The 20,329-nt window shown below is 41.5% G+C and overlaps 1 long non-coding RNA gene across 1 annotated transcript; it reads right to left on the bottom strand.

The window, feature by feature from the left end:
- Window positions 1-7,461: 7,461 nt before the first annotated feature.
- On the bottom strand, window positions 7,462-9,062 carry LOC116797985. The gene is made up of 2 exons (XR_004360794.1): window positions 8,942-9,062; window positions 7,462-7,674 (listed from the first exon to the last, which is right to left on the bottom strand). It is a non-coding gene; the product is annotated as an uncharacterized LOC116797985 (long non-coding RNA).
- Window positions 9,063-20,329: the final 11,267 nt, after the last annotated feature.

Below are 20,329 nucleotides of genomic sequence, written 5' to 3'. Positions count from 1 at the left end.
TAAAAGGTCATGCATGGATCCTGAATGATATCTGGTTTTACAAAGGAAACTTTATACTGCTGTGCGCTGATAGTCAGTATATACTCAAGTCAATATATGAAGCAAGTTTGCACACTGGTCAGGACAAGGACCACAGTCCTTTACTTAAGGATCAGGAAGAGGTTTTGGAAGCAGTGACTGTACAATTCTGTTTCTTCCTATACCAGCCTTCCACGTTCATGAGTGCAAATAGCGCAGTGCAAAGAGACTGTGCTGTCTTAAATGGAAATATTTGAGAGATACAGGGCATTCCCCTGTCCGTGTGTGTACACACATAGGGAGCAAACAGCAGGAAGAAACTCTGCTCATATTTGTTTCCAAAACATTTTCACTGGGACCATTGAAAGAGCCCTGGAGAAACATTGTTCGCAGCTCCAGTGGGGGGACAGTTAGTGGGTAACCAGGAACTAAATGATGGCCAGCTTTGCCAATAAAATGTGCTTTTTGTTTTCCTTTTTTCCAAAGGTGTTTATTCTTTTGAATAGTTGTACAATGACAGTAGGAAAAATTGCACCAAAGCATTAGGTCAGTCTACATATAACACAGTCATAGTGCGAATTCATAAATACTCCCCAAGGTTGGTCAAAACACAGTATGCTGGGAAGAAATCGTTATTGCTGCAAAACTTGTACAAAGCAATTCTTTATGGCAGGAATTCTGAGTCTGCATGCTCAATAAGTAACTCAAGCTCTAACAGAGAACAGAGCTGGAAAGAATTCTGTAGCTCTTCATGAACAAATACTATCCAGAAGGCTTCACGTCTCTTTTTTCAGTAGCATGCAAAGTCTCTGTACATAATGTCCACAGAAAAGACACTGGATATAACCCCTGGCAAGGAATAAGTTACTTTCAGTAGCAGTGCTCTTTAGCTGGAAGCTATGAACACAGGTGGTTCATGCTTGGTGCTGTGGGAGGAGTGTAATCAGATTCTCTCTCTGGTCAAATCAGGCATTGGTCTTCTAATCACAGAAAGCTTCCTCACAATTTCAGCAATGCTTTTGACTTGGTGAAGGACCCTCAAGGTAAGTAAAATTGAGATGCAGCTTGTAGCATTTCTGCAGTGTGCTTTCACTTGTGGTATAGACTGTAACTGTAATGTCCTTTGGTTGTTTGGGTTGAGGTTTTTATCTGTTTGTTTCTGTTCCAAGGTCTCATTTCAGGTTTTAAAACCTCTAAAAAATAGTGCCTTTTTAGGTCCTCATAGTGAAACATCAAGCTGTTTGGATAATGAAAGTGACAATGTTTTGGGGAACTTTATGGCACTGCACTGCAATACATTTGCATTTATCATTTCATATTATTTCAAATTATTGTCTTTAGGAAGTCAGAGAACCTGCTCTAGGAAGTTATTTGAGTATCTGTGTGTTGCCTATAAGTCTTGCAAAAGAGGCCATTTGGCTATTTGTGTGTGGTGGCTCGTGGATTCATGCTGCTAAAGTGAGACACTCATTTAAGCATCTGAGTGTTGCCTTATTTGTGAAAAGCTTTTTCATACCAATTACCATATTTAGCAGAAATGAGCAAAATTCTGCTCAGCTTCAAATGCTTTTCTTCAGACCTATACATAATTTTTTAATAGCTTCTTTCCCTCAGCACTTTTCTACTGTACCCTTCTCCTCCTTGGCCCCAAACCTCTTACTTGAGGAGGTTGTTTCTGTTTGTATAAGGTAAGCTTTTTTTTCCAGATTATTCCCAGCATAATATGCCAAGGGGAATACAGTGCATTTGTTATTTCCTTAAAAAAATAATCAATTACCTGAAACATTCCCTCTAGACCTATAATACTTATTTCAATGTTCTGTCAATAAATATAACAAGGTTAGTTTTCTATCAGATTAGTTGGAAGAATCATTTGAGGGAACTTCTATTTGGTAAGCTCAGTTGCAAAAAGCAATCAATAAGAAAAAAATCCCCTGTTGTTATCGAAAGAAACATGGAGCTCTGAGGAGTTGTCCCAGAACAAATATTTATGTCTCTGCCTCAGAATTCTCTTGCTGGCACCTGAAGGCCACTTTGCCTTTCTGCTCTCTTGTTTACAAATGCCAAATGAAAGCCCACAGGGAGTCTGAGCAATGTTGGAAGTACTAGAGTAGCATTCTGAGTACAGCAGTTCTGGTCCTTGTTTATAGGCAATCCCCATTTACTTTTGTTGTGTGTTAACCAAACCATCATCCCCTGCATCTCAGAATCTCATATTCTTGCCAATGGCACTTCTCAGCTTCAAAGTCCTGTCAAAGACAGTTTTATAAAAGTAATGTAAAACTCCTAATGTACTTTCACCAGTTGTTTATAATATTGGAGAAGAGAGCCAGGCTTGCCTGTCCTGCTGGAATAATCCTTCCTTGACTTTACCAGCTCCTGCTGAAGATGTCAGAGGCAGCATTCTCAGTCCTGTTGCTGCATGCATAGCTCTGCTGCTGCTAGGGTGAGACAATGTGGAGGTTTAACAGCACAGGAGACACTTGAGAGTCCTCTCAGGAATCCTATGCAGCTGTATTATCCATTTGGCCCAGAAATGGTGAGATTTGATGCCAGGACTAGAGAAAGGAAAAAAAAAAACCCCAAAATAAAACCAAACAAAATATCTTAACACTAAAACGAGAAACAAAACCGTGAGGATTCTACACCCAATCACATTGTAACAGTCTCTAATCCTACATCCCATCATATTATTAAGTGCATTTTCAGCTCAAAATGGTTGGGGGGACAAAAAAAGATCCATCTAGCATAGTTCCCCAAATAATGACACAAAATTATTATCAATGATTTCCATTTATTCTGCAATATTTATTGGAAGTTATTGTGACAGGTATAACTACACTGTCTCTGTTTCAACCTGTCTGCACTATGTTTTACAATCCATCTTTTGACAGGAGCCTGTCTTCAGTACAGTTTGTTTTCACAGCACTGAGGAATATGAGGCAGGTACCTGAATTCTTGCAGGTGGAAGTAGTGGCATTAAAGCCACATAAATGTGTGGGGAGGAAAAAAACACCAAAAAAGTCCTTAGAAATTATGAAATATTTTGTCAACCAGACTGAGACTGACCTGCTGCATACAATGGTGGTGGCTAAAAGAAAACAATTTCTGCAACAGAAAAATGATGCCCTGTGAAACAAAAAGAGGGGGAAAAAAACCCACAAAACCAAATGTCTACCACTAAGTTTAACACTTTGTTAATTGGTGCCACAGTTCTGAAGTCGCTTGACTGGGTACATCTCTGTGTATTTCAGCCCTCTTTTCTGTCATGCCAGCTGCTTGCTTTAAGCTGATTTCTTGATTTCAACTGCAAAAATAACAATGCATGCATTTAAAAGTGGGATGCTGCAGTGTTAAAGCAAACACAAAACAGTTGTGCTGATACTGAAGTGGTCACCAGGCTGCTAATCAGTGTGTAGTAGAGAGCACACTAAATTCAGTTGGTATCTGCTATATGCACTTAAGGAGAATGGATGGGCCTAATTGCCTTGAAGTTTTGCACAAGCAAAACTTATATTATTTGTAGGTAGGTGCTTACAATTGCTGGTGCAACTGTACAGACTGTGAGGGTGTGTAGTGTGCATGAGAACTGTGCTCTGCGTGTTCACTGGTGATGCCATAGCAAATTAGATTTGAGTTGGAAGAGCCCTTGCCAGATCATCTGAGATCAGTTCTATTCAATTAAATTCTTTCAGACTTTGTTTTTTAATCTTCCAAAGGAAATCTTTGTAAGTTTGTAAGGCAAAACCCCCAACAAAAATAGTTTGGTTGCAATAGTCAAAATCAAGCACTTGGAAGTGATTTCTTTGGGGTGATGTTTAGCATCAGGCACAGGGGGAACACAGAGTGCCCTTCCTTTCCTTAGCCAAATCAACATGATGTCCTGACAAGGGCCCACTCTTGTGGGAGCAGTTGGCCAAAATTGCTTTTGTAATGTACAGAGGTGCAAGAAGCAGCCCAAAGGGGCCAGGGATCAATATAAAGGCTGAATGCAAAATAAATTTCTGTGATTATATATGGTCACTTAAGTGGAGCTGAAAAAAGAAAGGGGAGGAAAGAGCTAGTAAACAAAAAGCTATTAAAGATGGAAACTGTGCTTGATAATATCAGTTTTCCCTTCAGAATATAGTCAGAGCTTTAGGGGCGAATCCTCTTACCATAGCTGCGTTAACAGTAATGGAGAGACTTGGGGATTTTTTGCTCGAGATTTGTTGGATGCAAAACATTATTTTATTGCTTAAAATACCAGGCAACTTGAGAACTGCAAAAATTATGAGTAGCTCTTGAGATTTATTTATTTTTTGAGATTGCCACTGGTATTTAGAAAGAAGAGAGAGGATGAGGATGATGAGGAGGAGACGCACTAAACCAGAATACATCGTTTTGGTCATTGCAGAACTACAATATATACAGGCAAGCTAGTGATAGACAAATTACCTGTTCTGTCCTGATCTGATAATTGAGTTGTTTTTTCCAAAACTGGTGATAAGTCTTTTTAAAATATCTTTTTAGCTAATCCAAGAATATGATTCACAGTGGAGGAAAAAAGAGAAACACTTTTCATAATGTCATGATCTTGTGGCCTGCAGAGAACTAAGAGGTCACAGCCCACACAGTCTGACTTGACTACACAGTTCAGGGAGAAAGTGTAGAGAAATAACAGCAGGGGGAAAATATCATGTAATTCTCCATTTTAGGTTAACCTTCATGTTTGACAGTGACCTACAATGAAATAATGTCATGGTCAGTATTTGATATTGCTCTTCATTAGTCTTCCACAGGCAATTAAAAGTTTGAAAATAAATAATTAAGCCTTTTTTATCAGTGCAGAGTTGTATTTTCTGTGTATGCACAATCAGTTACACATTCAGGAAGGGAGTGAAAATAGAGCTTAAAAACACTACAAACAAAACTTTCTTGAAAGCACAGATTGACCTTTCAGATGTTAGTGTTTTCCAGCACATTAGAGATTGCAGTCATGATATTTCTAGGTTGCTTGTGAACCAAGTCAGAGAATCTTCCTTTATGCTTTCAAGTGCAGTGTGAATGATAAGGTGACATCATTTTTAAATATTCTACTGGTATGTTAATCAAATTGTAACTTTGGGTTAACTGAATTGTTAAACTTGTAATTCTCTTAGAAGCTGGTATTCCAACAACTGCAGATATATTTAACAGAAATGTATGAACTCTGTATTTGCTGATGCCATTAAAGATAATGGGAAACAAATCTATGCAGATGTCCTGTGCTACAGGGGAAAAGTGATTTCCCACTGTAACAAAAGGTAAAAAGCCTATTCATTGAAGTACAGCTAGAAATTATTTCTAATTGGTATGAAAGAATCCTTAAATCTTTATACTGCTTTTAATATTTTGGGCTTGAATTACAGTTAATAGTTTGCATAAAAGAGGCAATAGGAGGAGTACTAAAATTCAGAATCCTTGAACATGAAATGCTGTCTAGATTTCTAGTCATAGCATCATTTCTAATGATTTTACTGTCAAAAAATAAAACAACCAAAAAATTGTTTGTACCAGCACAAAATGACAAAGTTTTTGCTAAATATCCTTTGCATTCCTCAGTAGATGCTCTCCGGTTTTGTTAACCGTGGGTGTGATTTCAGCATATGACTATGTGGGTAACAATAAAAGAGCTAATAGAAATAGGATTTTTATAGATTCAGTACTAAGAGAATCAAAACCCTAAGAGTTCTGAACTTAGAGAATAGGGGAAAGATCAGGATGTGCCAGTTGAAGAGGTCCTTCCTTCTTGTGAAAGGTGCCAGGTTCACCCTTTCTCTCAGTCCTTCCAAACCTGGCTGGAATTGCTGCAATGAATGTCTAAGTGACAAAAAGAAAAGCAGAGTGCAAAAGATGCTAATCAGCCTTTGTTCTTTTCAGACATCACATGCAGGACCCAAAGTAAAGATTTTGTGTGGAGAGAGATAGATTTTAATTAAGCATCTTAATAGAGAAATCCTTCTTGTTTTTTTCAGAATAAATTAAGGAAGTAACTTTGATGCAATATCATTTTCATCTAATCAGTAACATTCTGAAATTACCATGTTGTTTTCCGTTAGAAATACCATCATCCAACAAATCAGATAAAATTATTTAACATAGCTATATTGCAACCTCAGCTAACATTAGCCTGGGCATGTGTATACACAGAGCACCAGACGGGGAGTGAATTGACAAATGTTTATAGGGAGAAAAGGGCAGACAGTATCAACAATTTTATATACTCCTTTGAATAAGATACCCATATCCTATCTCGATGCACTAATAATCAAATAAAGGCTTATAAGGGTTTTGCCCTCTGCATATAGTGAATACTGATTACTGACACCAATAAAAGGCAAACGTCTTTAGCCTTTACTTACATGTACAAATTATTAATATCCCCCTTAAAAAGTTTTACTTTATATTTGTCCTGAATTCCGAGGTTTTTGTTAGATATAAACCAGTATGTTGAGAGAGACATTCCCATTAGCTTTTATACCAGTGTTTGCCAGTTTTTAAACATACAGAACAAAGTGCACGAAGATAAATCAGCTTGCAAAGCTAGGACAACAGTTACAAGTCTGGAATAGTGATGGCGTTGCTGCTTCATAACTGTGTCTTCGATAAAATGTGTGTGGTGATTATGACAGTTTTACACAACTATAGTTTCTGTGGGCAAATTTGCAACACTCGTGTTCCTGACAGCCAGAGACAGGCCACAGTTAGCCTTGTGTGTTCAAGTACTATTAATTGCTATTAATATTTACTACAGTAGTGCCTTGAGGTGAAGTCAAGTAGGTGCCCTGTTTGTCCAAACTGAGAGCCTGATAAAGTGAGCGGGAGTGAACCACCTGGTGATAAGTGACTTACTCAAGAACACAGAGAACGGTTTTGTGAGCAGGAAACAAAACACTGCTCACCCAGATAGAATCTCTCTCAAGCCACAATACACACTTCTGTTTCTAAGGGAAGTTTTCCCAAGAATAAGACATTCCCAGCTGAGGCATAGGGAGTGTTATCTATTCTGTCACATGAGGATCTGACAATAAAAAGTAAGGAAGGCAGCACTAATCACATATCCCATTTTTTCACCTACCACAGAAATGAACTAAAGGTTTGAGGCACATGAATAGGCATTACGAGGAACATGCAACTCTTCCTCTCAGAACAGACCTTCAGGATCACTTGTCACATTGGTTTCTTTAGTTTGGCTAGATTTCTACCAGTTCCAGCAACAGGAAAATCTAAGACTGCCAGTATTTTTTGACATGACTTGAATCCCTGCATAATAGGTTCTATCAAAAAAAACAGTTGCTTTTATTGCCATCATGGCTGTAATGCAATTTCATGTTGTGTCCTTACAAACAGTATAATTTCTCATATACAGCTGTCAGCAATAACCTTTTGTGGCAGCAGAGAGAAAAAAAAATCCCCAAAATACAAACTTATCTAACATATATTTGTAGACCTTAAATCCTCTCTAACCACATACAGCTGTGTCTCCCTGATCTCTGGTGTAGTGGAGGATTGTGTCTTTTACTTGTAGGTAGACCAGAAGCAGCTGACAGGGCTTGTGCAAGTAGCATCTTGGAGGATATTCCCAATGCAGCCTGCTCAGCTGGTGCAGGCAAGGGTTTGGCATCCGCCGCAGTCCTACGTATGCACAAAAATATAAAATATTTTGTGTTCTTGTCATTCAATTTTTCTCCTTTGATTCTGAACACAAATAACAGCTTAACCTAATGAGAACTCATATCAAAAAAAACCTTAAAAAGATGGTACACGTCAAGACCAGATGAGGGCTGCAGGACCTGTGAGTCTCAAACACCCAGCAGTGTGTGTTTCACTCCCTGCTGCCTCTCCTACTGTCACAGACCAATTTATATTTTGTGCCTCAACAGGAGATGCTCCAGTGTTGGCACAAACTTTTAATGATCCCCAGCCTCACACGCTACTCTGGAAACAAGCTCTGAAGAATACAGAAGGTTTTGCAACATATTAGTCCTATAAATAAAAATGTATTTCTCACCAGGAGTTCATATTCAGATACTCCTCCACATTTTAGCATTGTGGGTTTTTTCCTCATCTGGAGATGCATTATCCCTTGTTCATGTCCTTTTGGCTTTTTCAGATATCACTTTGTCTTGTGAACTCTGGTAAACTGTAGTATTGTCAGTGACATTTTAGATAATTGATTAGTGTGAAGATTCTTCCTGGTTTCCTTCTACTTGTGAAGTTATAGCAAGTCCTTTCCAACGTGTAATAAATACATTATCTGAGCAAGAAGATGAATATTGCAATGAAAAAGCTCCAGGTATCAAGTTACTGGCTGAGAGCAGGATAGCCAGGGAGCCATCCCCACAAATCTTACCAAACCTGATAAATCATGGAGCTTAGTACCCAGGCCTCCCTGAACTACAGCAGATCCTTTTTGAGCTGAACTAGAGTGCCTCACACCCTGCTTTGGAGTTCCAAGGTACAATGCATGGAGAAGACAGTATACTATTGGACCAGTAGAGATTCTAAAGAGATCATATATTAGTTGCACATGTATTTGCATCAGTTAAATTATAAAATTATATTAATGAACACATCTCCTTTGGATATAAGTTGATAACTAGCTTGGTTCATGAGGAAGCTACCCCTTGATCAAGAAGCAACCTAGCATCAGAAATTCATCCATCCGTTTTTCTGGAACATGTGTGTGCAGCAACCTTGGAATCATTAGAAGAACTTCCTTTTCCACTTGAAAATTGCCACCAGCTACCCCAGAATGGCTCTTGACTCAGACATGTTAATTAGTGTTCCAGTTTGTATGTGAAAAGCTGATATTCTTTACCTCTCTGAAGGAAGAGTATTGACCACTTTAGAACCAGTCCATTTCCAATCTACTCTCTATTTCCAGCACTGATGCTTGTACCTTATATGTGAAATGAACCGTCTGTTACTGATTTCACAGCGGAAAGATGCAGACTCAGTGATTGTCAGAAGATTGTGTGTATTCCAATTTGCATAGGCTTCTCCTTTTCAGCCTCCTTCACTTGTCTAAAGAAATTAAAACGTATGAGTTTAGAAGCACCATGATACCAGCATGTAATATTTATTCCTCTTTTCATTGAATCAGAAATATGTGCTCAAACCCCTAGATTTTATTCAAAAATAACGTGCAGCTAAGGGGATTTTATTGCATAAGATATAGTATTAACAAATATGATCAGTGCTTAGATTGTACACAGTTGCTTTTTACCTGAAGTACGTGATAAAAAAACTTAGTAAATGGCTAGTACTAGAGTGTGATGTGTCAGGCAATACACTCCAGGATTTATTAATGCTAATATCTGTTAAGAAAATACATTGCTAGTCCTTCTATACATATAGATTCAAATCTTTCCATTGATACCTTGCTGTAGAAATAAACCTGAATATACTTCTGTGGCACAGCATGCCTTAAAATTTAAACAAAAGTCAACGTGATAAAAAAATTGATCAGTTCAGTGAACACATTTCTTTGCCTTGAACTGAAATGTGCATTCCAGAAGAGCATGGCTTGTGAATTGGAGATCCATGAAAGGAACAGACCTGCTAAAAGAATAACATTTTGATGAAACAAGCTTATTTGCTTAACAGCTTTCCACTGCAATTAACATATGCAGCAAATGTGTCTATTTAATGTGACAGTCTGCTCAAATAACCCTCTTTCAAGAGTGGGATTATATAATCTGGGAATAAGATTAAAATTATTGAATGTCTTGTTTATCGAAAATGCCAGCAGCACTGTCTCTTCCTTTCCCCTGTACTTCATGCTGACTTGTAAATGATGTGCTTGAGCTCTGGTGTCCTTAAATTAATGAACTGTCTGAGAGTACCATTCAGCACAGGACTGCTGTTCGGATCAAAAGAAAGAAACTGAAAGAAACCCTGGGGAAGACAATCTGTGCAGCAGCAGATCTGGAAGTATTTGACCTTATCAGGCTTCACGGGATGGCAGTTGCCTTGGTCCTACAAGGTTAAAACTAAGAGAATGCTAATGGCAAGGCATGAAAAAATAAGTGACAAGATGTATAGCTGGGGATCAGCTGGTCCCTTGGGCTTGGATAATCAGTGGTCAGCCCATGGTGAGTGGCTCCATTGAGATCACTTTCTCCTGAGAGACATGCTGGGGACCTTCTGACCAGAGGATTGGCTTGGACTGAGAACAGGGACACAGACGGTGTGGCCTACTGCCCACTGCACAAAATGCCACACAGGACATCCTGAGCAGGGCATGGTTGCATGTCCCAGCAGCTGCCTTCAGGGTGGATGCTGTCAGCAAGATTTGGACTTGAACTGCTATTCTCAGGAATAGTCATGCTGATGAGGGTGTGAACATGCACCAGCCAAGCCCCTGCCATCGCCACTGTCCCATTCTGCACACACTTGTCAGAGGCTTGCTCCCTCCAACCTCCTCAACAGTGTTTAAAAAATAACAAATTGGTTTTACCTCATGTTGGGAAGTAGACAAATCAAAGGGGAGGGTGGTATAGATAATAGGCACACAGAAGTGAGTGACCCAGCACTCTATCGAGGATGGGGAATTGAGAAGGACAGGCACTCATCAAATGATAGCCAGTAGAGCACTGCAAGGAGCAAGGAAGATGATACAAGCCTCTCAGAGGAATGGAGACTTCTAAACTCCAGGAAAAGGCAGCGGGGCTGCTGCTCCCTCACCTGGCAAGTGGGCAATTTTCATTACTGTTGATTTAATTCACTTGGCCCCCAGAGTGACCCTGTTTTGAGCTGTTGCTTCTGTTGTTTGACCCTAAGATCATTTCTGCATCAATTGAAGGGTATGGAAAGGAGGGGAGAAGGGTGCTGTGTGCTTCTCCATAGGCTGGTTAGAGACACTGGAACCCTGAACTAAAGTCAAAACACAATTCTCATATCAGAAATCATCTGTGAAAACAGACTTTCCCCTGCAGCTGCTTAGGGAGGGAAGCAGGTGAAACACAAAACTGGTGATGGGTCTAGCCCACATGCCCTTGAAAGGGTTCAGAGTCACAGAGAGCTCAAGGACACTCTCACTGTTAAGCCAAGAGACAATCTCCAGGTTCAGTTAATTTTAGAACTGTGATAAATTCCCCTTCCCAATACCTCCAAAGGTGGGGAATTTCTGCAGCCCTCTGTGAAGCACCATGACGACAGCCTGCCCACTTGGGAGTTCACTGCATAAACATTTGTATAAATTGTGAGGAACAAGCTAAGGAACCAGATCCTTCCCCTTCTTATCTGGAAAAAAAATCCTTCTTTGGTCAGTGCTCTGCTGGCAGAAGCTCGATTTTAAACACCCTCCAAGACTGATTGTGAAACATCAAGAGACCACATTATGTGATATTACATGGTTTTTTTCTGAAAGTCTGGGGAAACTCCTCATATTGTCCCCAACCCTGGAAAACTTCCAAGTGTTCCTGAGAGAGTATAATGAGGCTTTAACGCTGAGGCACTGTGTTTTCAAAAGTGGAGGAGGCTGTTTCCTTTCTTGCCAGAGGATTTGGCAGTTGCTGTGTCTCATTGAGACCATCACCCATTTCAGCTGGAGGATGCAAAGTCTTTCGGTGTGGTCATTGTACTATGGGACATGCAGATGGGTATCTGGGCAACGTGGAAAAAACTTTTACTTACAGCTAGAGGATGAAGAGAGCAAACAAATAATTCCTTTTTCAGTCTCATTTTAAAAATGTCTGAATTACCAACTTGTGTTGCATGTTGCCCAGATGCCAGGTCACCTCTAAGGTAGTAATGTTGTCTCTTCTACATGCTAAACTTGCAGACTCTTCAGGCAGCAGCACCCGAATTTCCCTCAGGTGTACTGAACATTTCAGGTGATGATTGACCGCTCTCCCTGATATTTGTATGATTATTAGTTTCTTCTCTGTGTGCTATTCAGCAGACAGCACTGCTCATAAAAAGCAGATAGGAGCAAGTTGGGCTGCTGCCCCTGGTGAGTAGGAGAGAGGATGGGCTGATTGATGACCCTTGGCTGTTTTCTGATGTTGCACTTGTTTTTTATGATGTCATTAGGAGGCTATAGTCACATTAAGGAATCCCTCATGACATCATAAAGGACTTGATATTTCACTAATGTTATTTCAGCAGAGTGGAGCTCTGGCATTTTATAGTCTTTGCTTTCCCCATAGAATTAGGAGTTGTCTAACTACAACCTGGAAGAAATGCAAAAATAGTCAAATGCCGACTTCAAAAGTTATGGTTGAAGAATGCTAATATATTTGGCTCTTTTGGAGCACACAGCACCTTTAGATGGAGTACATGATGTGTTTATATAAAGATGCCATCGGTGAATCATATCCTCATGCAAAGGAAGAATCACACATGCCTTCCAATTCTTTTTGGTGCACAGAAACAAAGAATTATGTTTTCTGAACCCTTTTTGGGACAGTGTGAGAGACAAACGTGCTGTAGGACAGCACCATGGCACCATTTAGTGTAAGAGGACAGAGTTGTGGTGTAATGCTGCGATCAGGAAAACACTACCAATGGACCCTGAAGTTATCATTTCCTGATGTAAGAGTGGAACGTTAAGCACTGTACTGAAAAGAGAGATTTGATGAGCTTGGCATAGGTGGAGAAAGCAGTGTGAGTGCTGTGCCAGCTGTGCCATAAAGGGGATTGTGGGAATCGAGGTTGGTCAGTCCCTTACTGACACCTCCACATGCGAGAGCTCAGCATCCTCATTGCAGCAACACAAACATTCCCTCAGATGAAACTGCTGTTAGTTAAGGGTACGGACTGCCTGCCGAGGGAGAAATCCAATTACAGTTTGCTTTACTGCAGTATTAAGGGATCCCTCTACATGTCTTTATGCTGGTCCCTCCTGCCTTCCTTTCCTAATGCACTCAGTAGTATAGAAATATTCTGCATGGTTTCTTAACCTCTCCTTTTTTCCCAGAGGAATTACACCTCTGATTTTACATTCATTTTCTTTGTTCTCTGAAAGTTCCCGAAGCAAAGGAACTTATTTTTAGTCTACGTTTCTATGAATCTTGTGCTTTTCTTTCTGGTTGCTCCCAATTTATGTAATAAACAGCAATAATATTTATTGCATTGTTTTAAGATTTGCATTGCTTCTTATCTGTGACTTTGGAATGGTGCTGGAAAGCAATCTAAGAGGCAGAGCACCTGAAGCCCTGCTGAATGGCAGTGAGAAATGGACCTTTACCTTGCACAGATGCTTTCAGAAATCCTTGCTGTTGACTGCAAAATCTCACTTGAAACTATTTTAAAAGCTGTTGAATTTTTTACCCACAGTGACAGGCAGAAAACTCCAGAAACTGAAAGACTGCCATATGGCTATTAATCTGAAATGGACACTGTTTTATTTCGTGTAGAGAACTATACAAAATAAAAAACTCTCTCTGAGACCCCAGCTGGATTTGCTGGGAGATCCTTTTTGGCCCGAATCCATCTGCATACTAAAAAGTAAGTAAATTAGAATGAAGGAGGTTTTTTTTCTTCCAGAGATGCTACTGCAAATACAAGTGTATGACACCTCAGAATTATTTTACAACCCCCAAAACAGCAAATTGGACTGTTTCATGTGAGACACAATGCCAGATTTTCTTCAGGCAGCCCTGCCTGTGCCTCTCTCTTCTGTCCTTAGATCTGAAGAGGGGAGGAGAGGCAGGAGAAAAGTATGCATTTCAGCATACCACTAGCTCAAGGTACCCAAAATCTTGCTGAGGAGACTGTCCTTCCTCAGTCCATATAGTCCTAAGCCATCTCTCTCTGCCCTTGTGGGAGTGCCCTACTCATCACTCTGTCGCTGAGCCTGTGGCCCCTTGATAAGCATAACTCCCAAAGCAGCAGATTTTTATTATTGTCAAGGGTACAGAAATGTGAGTCCAAGAGCCTCCCATCTCCATTATTCAGCCTGCCAGCTGATGGAGCAGTAGCTGACTAACAATCCCACATTCCAGAGTCTGTCCCTTGCTCTTCGCTGCACTGACACAAAACTCAGACATTGCAGCAGGAGGGAAAGGGCCCCAGGGATCTGTGGGCGCTTGGCAGTGGGGTCTGGTGGTGTTCTCTTTGGTCAGTGACAGGCTCTGCCTTGAGTAGGCTCCGTGTGTCAGAGGCATTGCTGCTCTGTTCCCAGCTGAGCCGGTCGTGGCTGTGGGATTTCCCAGGCAGCTGGCAGTGATCCTGCAGGTAGCTTGGGACTTCAGACAGCGGGGGACACAACCCCCTGAGGAAAAAACAATCTTACTTTTGTGTACCAACAGTGTCATGCACAGTGAGGATGAATACAGAGTCCTCAGAGGAAGTTCTGGCACTCGACATTTCCCAGGGTCATTGGTGGCTTTGTGATCCTTTTTTAAAATGTATAAATCACTGATTAAATGTCTGTTTGCCAGGCTGCACCAACCTGGACATGCCTGGAGATGTCCCAAAGGAGGAGGTGGGAAAGAGGGAGAGTTGCCTGAAGCCTGGGATAGTTATCTGTTTTCTTTGAACAGAGCAACTGATCTACCTCTGGGGTTTTGCTTTCACACAAGTTCATCCAGTTCACCTACTTATACTGCTCGTTATTAATAGACTCGTTAGCAGGTTCACTCCACAGCTTGTAGGGAAGGTGTGCACATGGGTGGCACCTGAAGACAGAAAGTATCTGATTACATCTAATACGTATTTGGCTCACCTTCCCAGGTGTGCTGTTCTACAGATGATAAACCAGACAACTTCACAGAGGGAGGTACAGGCACACCCTAGCTGTGGGCTCCGGCTGTATTCCAGCATCAGCTCCCAAGTGGGGTACTGGTGCTGGTGAGGAATCAGGATTGTGCCTTTGTATACAAGGGAACACAGACATGAATGCCGTGGCCTGCACAGCTGTCGCAGGTGGTCAGATTTGTCACGGAGCAGTAGGTCTTCAGAGGCACCTGTGTTCTCAAGTACTGACACTGAGCTGCTCTAGTGTTTATGGGAACATCCTTCCCCCTGCATCCTCCTTGTCTCTGTCTTGTGTCCACTTCTACATAAGCTCATCATGGCACAACTTGCTTTCCACAGGTGTAATGGAGCAAGCTGTGTTTGCAGCATGGGATGTACCTGCCCGGGGGACAGTGACTGCATAGGTGTGACATGTGTGTTGGAGCAGAATATCGTGTGACAGAACTCAGTTCTAATGCATGCACATGGGGAATGGATCACACACGCTGTTCCTGATGAGAAGCTGCTCTGGGTCTTGGCATGTACAAGGAGGAGGAGGTCTGTTACGGATCTGAGGCTGAGCTCTCTGCTTTATTTTCTGTGTCATCTGTGGTCTTCCTCTGGCTGTGGGGCTGAGCACTGATACTGAGAGGTCAGGTGCAAGATTTCAGCTGGAAGCAGTTGAAGAACAAACAGGAAACAGAGGAAAGAAGGTCTCCCAAAACGATCACACTTCCCCACCTCTCTCAGTGTTATGTACAATACATGGACTTCTTCAGCTGGATGCTACTTACATCTACACTACATCTGAGCATGTAAGGGTGAGCAGTTCATTGGTAGTGAATGCTCCATCCTGCCCTCACATGCAGATAGTGATCTTGATTTTGCTGTTCAGCCATGGGTGCCTTTGAACTCAGACCTAGCAGAGAAGGCTGAATCTTTTCCATCTGATTCATATCCAGAGCTTCTACTATTTACTCAAGCCTCTCGGGTGGAGACATTGGGCTGGAGAGCTTGTGGGAACAACTCCCTTTTAGTTCTAGCTGCAATTTGAAAGCTGTGGTGTAGGAAGAAAAACAGGGTAACCAGCCTGTCTTCAAAGTGAGCCTTTCTTCTCCCCAGAGCAGTGTAGCTCTGACCCCATTTAACATCAGCTCTCTCACAGGGAATGAGAGGTCGGTACATGCAGTGTTTCAGGCTCAGAGAAAAATTCCTCTGCCTTAGTGGAACAGGTACATGTGTTTAATAAGCACTTTCTTCAGTATAATTACAATAAGGGTGGCAAGTAAATTTTTTTTTTCTTTTGCATCAGTACTGCAAAATTTTCATAGCAGTTGACACTTTTTGCAATGCCAGCTTTAGCAGAAATACATGCTACATGCATTGAGCAGGAAGTTAATGCTTCCACATCTACCTCAGAGTGAGCTGGAGACCTCTGGCCAGAGCAGCACTGCTTTAGCTTGCCAAGATGGGTTCATTAGAATTTTCTTCACAAATTCAGTGCATGAAATAAATTTGGCTTCCAGCCTGATGACTTGTTTCAGTCACCTATGCTTTTAGCCTATGTTCAGGATGAGCAAGAATGTCTTACTTAGTGCTAATCATGTGATCTTGGATTTTTAAAGCTCACCTTTATTCATGGCAAACCAAAACCTGATTAGTTGATAATATTTAATGCAGTGGATATTTATGTGTTATCAGTTTTTAATGTATGTTGCTGATATGTGATTCTATTTGACTTGAACAAAGCACCTTTTACACTCTAGATGAAACAGGCATTACTTTGCTTAAGTACTGGGCAGATGGGAGCCTGATAGTCATTCACCTGCCTCTAGAAAGTGTTGCAGTAGTGGACTGGTTTCTTGGGCAATGTCTCTTTGTGCCTGGTCATCAAGGGCTGCCAGCTGTTGGGATATTGTTCTCACACATCCTTGGATGGGAGTTTAGCAACTATTGTGGGAGCTCTTCAGACTAACTGTATGGTGTAGTTTTGAGGACTATGATTGGAATATCCGTGATCAGGAAAAAAAGAAAGGAATACACATAGATTAATGCACCTCTTGCACAGTCCAAAAAAACCTCTCAGAGTAGATGTAGCACAATAGCTGTTTGGTAAATGTTCTCAGGCAATTGACTCAGGGGACCTGTGCCTCAGGGCTGCACAGGACTCCATAAGCTGTGGGTCAGGAGTTCTTCTTGCACAAAACAAGTCCCTTTTCCATGGAATTTTTAATGCACCCGAATGCATAATAGGAATGGGAGCATTCTGTAAAGGGCAGGAGCTCGACCAGATAAACTTTACAATAAAACAGATATTAAAGATTATTTATAGTGTCATGCTCTCCTTTCTATTTATGAAACCTTGACATATTTATCTTTTATTTGGAAATTATTAGTCCCAAATTGGGCTCAGATGCTGCATCTTCTGTTTGAATTATGAGCAAGAAAAAACAGTGGAGCAACAATACCCCTGGAGTGATAGCTTTACATCTTTAATCTAATTAATTTATGAGCATTTCCAGGGACTCCTACTACAGCTCCTGAATGCCTGGAAATCCTGCATTTTAAGAGTTTTTCATTTGATTTTTTTTTTCCTCCTGCTAGTGTGGGTCTCACGTTTTCAACCCTGTAGTGTTCAGTACATAGAAAAGCTGTATTAATGTCTTAGTGCTTAGTATGTCAACTACAATTGAATTAATTTCTCCCGAATTGTTTGTTGGTTGTGCTTACCTTGTTCTAGTGAGATGCTCAATGATGGCAGGGTAAGAGGTCCCTGTTTGTGGCTTCCCCTGTTGTGTGTGAGGCCTCACCTTTGCTTTGTTCTCCATAACAGCAGTAACCAACATGATGGAATGCTTTCCTTAAACCTTGTATCACAGGGGCTGAGGTTCTTTTGAGCTAGTTTTTGTAGGCTTCCAGGAAGTGGTGGTAGATGTGGCATCATGCAACATCTCAGGGGTATCCAAATCCAGTCTATTTCAAATCTGAATCATGCTCCTCTTTCTCTCTTTGGTGGGTGTGAAAGAAACGGAAAACTCCTGAATTAGCATTTTCCGTTTGTCAGTGCCGTGCTCCCTGACAGAAGCAGACTTGTATTGGCTCTCCCTCCCGCCCTCTTAATTAATTCTGCTGTGCTGAGCAAGCGGGCTCCAGCAGGCTCGCTGCTGCGGACTGATCTCCCTGTCTGCCTTTGATGTGTCTCCTGGGAGGGGGAGGGCACGCTAGAGAAACTCATCAGAGAGACCTGCTATTGCTTATTTTCATGCTGCCTTGGGCAGAGCTCTTCTCTGTCCTCTACTCTTGCATTACTTCTCTTTCAACGGCAACTACATTGTCATAATAAAGCAGATGTTTGTAAGTCCTGTGAGGGTGGGGGCCTGGGACCCACATGCCTCGTCACTGCAGTGGGAGCTGGTGCACCGATGGCCTGGGTGGGTGTTGGAAGCTGCAGGGCTGGGCTTGGCTCTCGAGGCACCCGCACCCTCATCCCCAGAGGGTTCACCACACAGAGTCCGCAGCTGAGGGCTGGTGCTGGGCAGCTCTGCCCACCCCAGGAGGCTCAGCCACGACTGAGGATGATTCCTTTCCTGCTTATGGCCACATCACTGCCCTTGGACCGCTCCCCCTCCCACCTCCTGCCCTGGCCCAGCGAGCCTGTGGCCAGCAGTGGCTGGGTAGTGGGCACTTGCCCCCAGGGGGTGTGGGAGCTGACTATGGTTGACAGGACGGTGTTGAACAGAGATGGCCAGGGAGGGTACCCAGCTGTGCTGGGGTCGGGGAGGGCCATGGCATTCAGGCTCTGTTTTCCATGGTGCTATCAGGGAATCTGCTGAGAGCTGGCGGCTGCCATGTGGAACAACTGAGCTCTGGGAAACATTGATGCCAGTCCCTACATGTATGGCTGCATGTGTGCAGAGCAGGCAGTGCTGTGCATCACGCTGGAGCTGTGGGGTTCTTGTTTTCACTGCACCAGAAGAAGTAATCACAGCTTTTCTCTGTCTCATTCTTTTTTTTTTTTTTTTCAATTTTTTGTTTGGTTTTTTTTATATTTTTTAATATTGCCAAGTATGTTCATCGTGGATTGTGCCAGGTGCCCATCAAAGCCTCTCCATCTCTCCACTCCTTAGCTGGGCAGGGGAAAGAAAATATAATGAAGAGCTTGTGGGTCGAGATAGAAACAGGGAGAGATTGCTCAGCAATTACAGTCACGGATAAAACAGGTGCAACTTGGGGAATTGAGTTTCATTTCTTACCAATCAAATCAGAGTAGGATAATGAGAAATAAAACCAAATCTTAATGCCTCACCATGGTCTCGGTCATGGGTTGGTCAAGTTTGTCTCTTCTGAAATGAATGCTTCTGTTCTTGCTGAAAGAATACTGAGGGTTAATGGGATTTCCCTGACTGTTTAGTTTGCAGGAACCTGCAAAGCTGCTCAGATGGCCATAGAAAAAGCCTAGAGGTACAATCTTGAGTTGTTTTTTTGTTGGTTTTTTTTTTCTTTTTTGTAAATTGCCCCAGAAAACACATTTATAAAAGCTGGTTTCTGGTCTACATTGAGGCAAAAGCTCCCAGGGAAAGATTTAACTACTCAATTACTGTTCCCACTTTCTGCCATCAGACTAGTTCTTTGTGTGAATTATTGATACTTGGGCTGCAAGCACACCATACTTTAGTTCAATACAAGGACCTTCCAGCTTCAGCATAGACATAGTCCGGTTTTCATTTTAAAATGAAGGAAAATTCAGAATATTCTGTGATTGTGTGAAAATATTATTTGCACATCAAATATAACACTGCACAGCTACTACTTGGTTAGTAGGGAAGGGAAAGAAAGGGCAACAAATTCTTCCTGCTACAGATTGCTTGAGTCATGAATATTCATCATCTAAATGAAAAGATCTGGAGTTTTCATAGCAACTCCACCCACCAAACTGAAATAACTGTTACAGCCTTTGCCAATAAAATGCCAAATGAAATGGATAAAAGATGAAGCAATGTAGATTGTGCAAAGCAACTGTTTTCAACCCTGAATTTAATGGACAGAAACAAGAGGTTTCCTGCAGCAAAACACAGTTCGAGGTCTTGTGATCAAATATCTTCAGCAAACACTGAATGTGGAGAGTGTGCATGGTTTGGACTTTGATTGCCATTGCCTGCACACATCCATGTCCTCATGAGCACCCTGTGGGCACTCTAGCACAGGCTCTTCCTGGGGCTGCATTGTTTTATATGACCGTAGGAATCTGCTCCTGCTCGCTCTGCTTGCTTACTATGTCAATCCTCTTGTATCAAAACACCTAAAAATCCTTCACTGCTTGTTTTAATTATAAGTCTGTTAGCTGCTTCTCTCCATGTAATTACCAAAATGAATGGAGAAAGCAGAGACAAGAGAGTGTAAATGCTCTTCACACAGAAATGCAATTACATCTGCAGGCATCTTTCCAACTACTCCGTATGTTATGTAAAGTTTGGTGTGTGTACATATGAATTAATGAGAATATTTATGTTTTCCCTTCTTACTTTCACAATGGATTAATTTCAGACATATTTTATAAGGTATTTGTGATTGTTAGGTAAACAGATTAGTATCTCCTCTAGGTACC

Source organism: Chiroxiphia lanceolata, chromosome 24 (genome assembly GCF_009829145.1).
Source record: "Chiroxiphia lanceolata isolate bChiLan1 chromosome 24, bChiLan1.pri, whole genome shotgun sequence".
Taxonomy (NCBI): Eukaryota; Metazoa; Chordata; class Aves; order Passeriformes; family Pipridae; genus Chiroxiphia; species Chiroxiphia lanceolata.
Note: the sequence above shows the minus strand (reverse complement) of the source record. Positions and strands in the feature narration are given on the sequence as shown.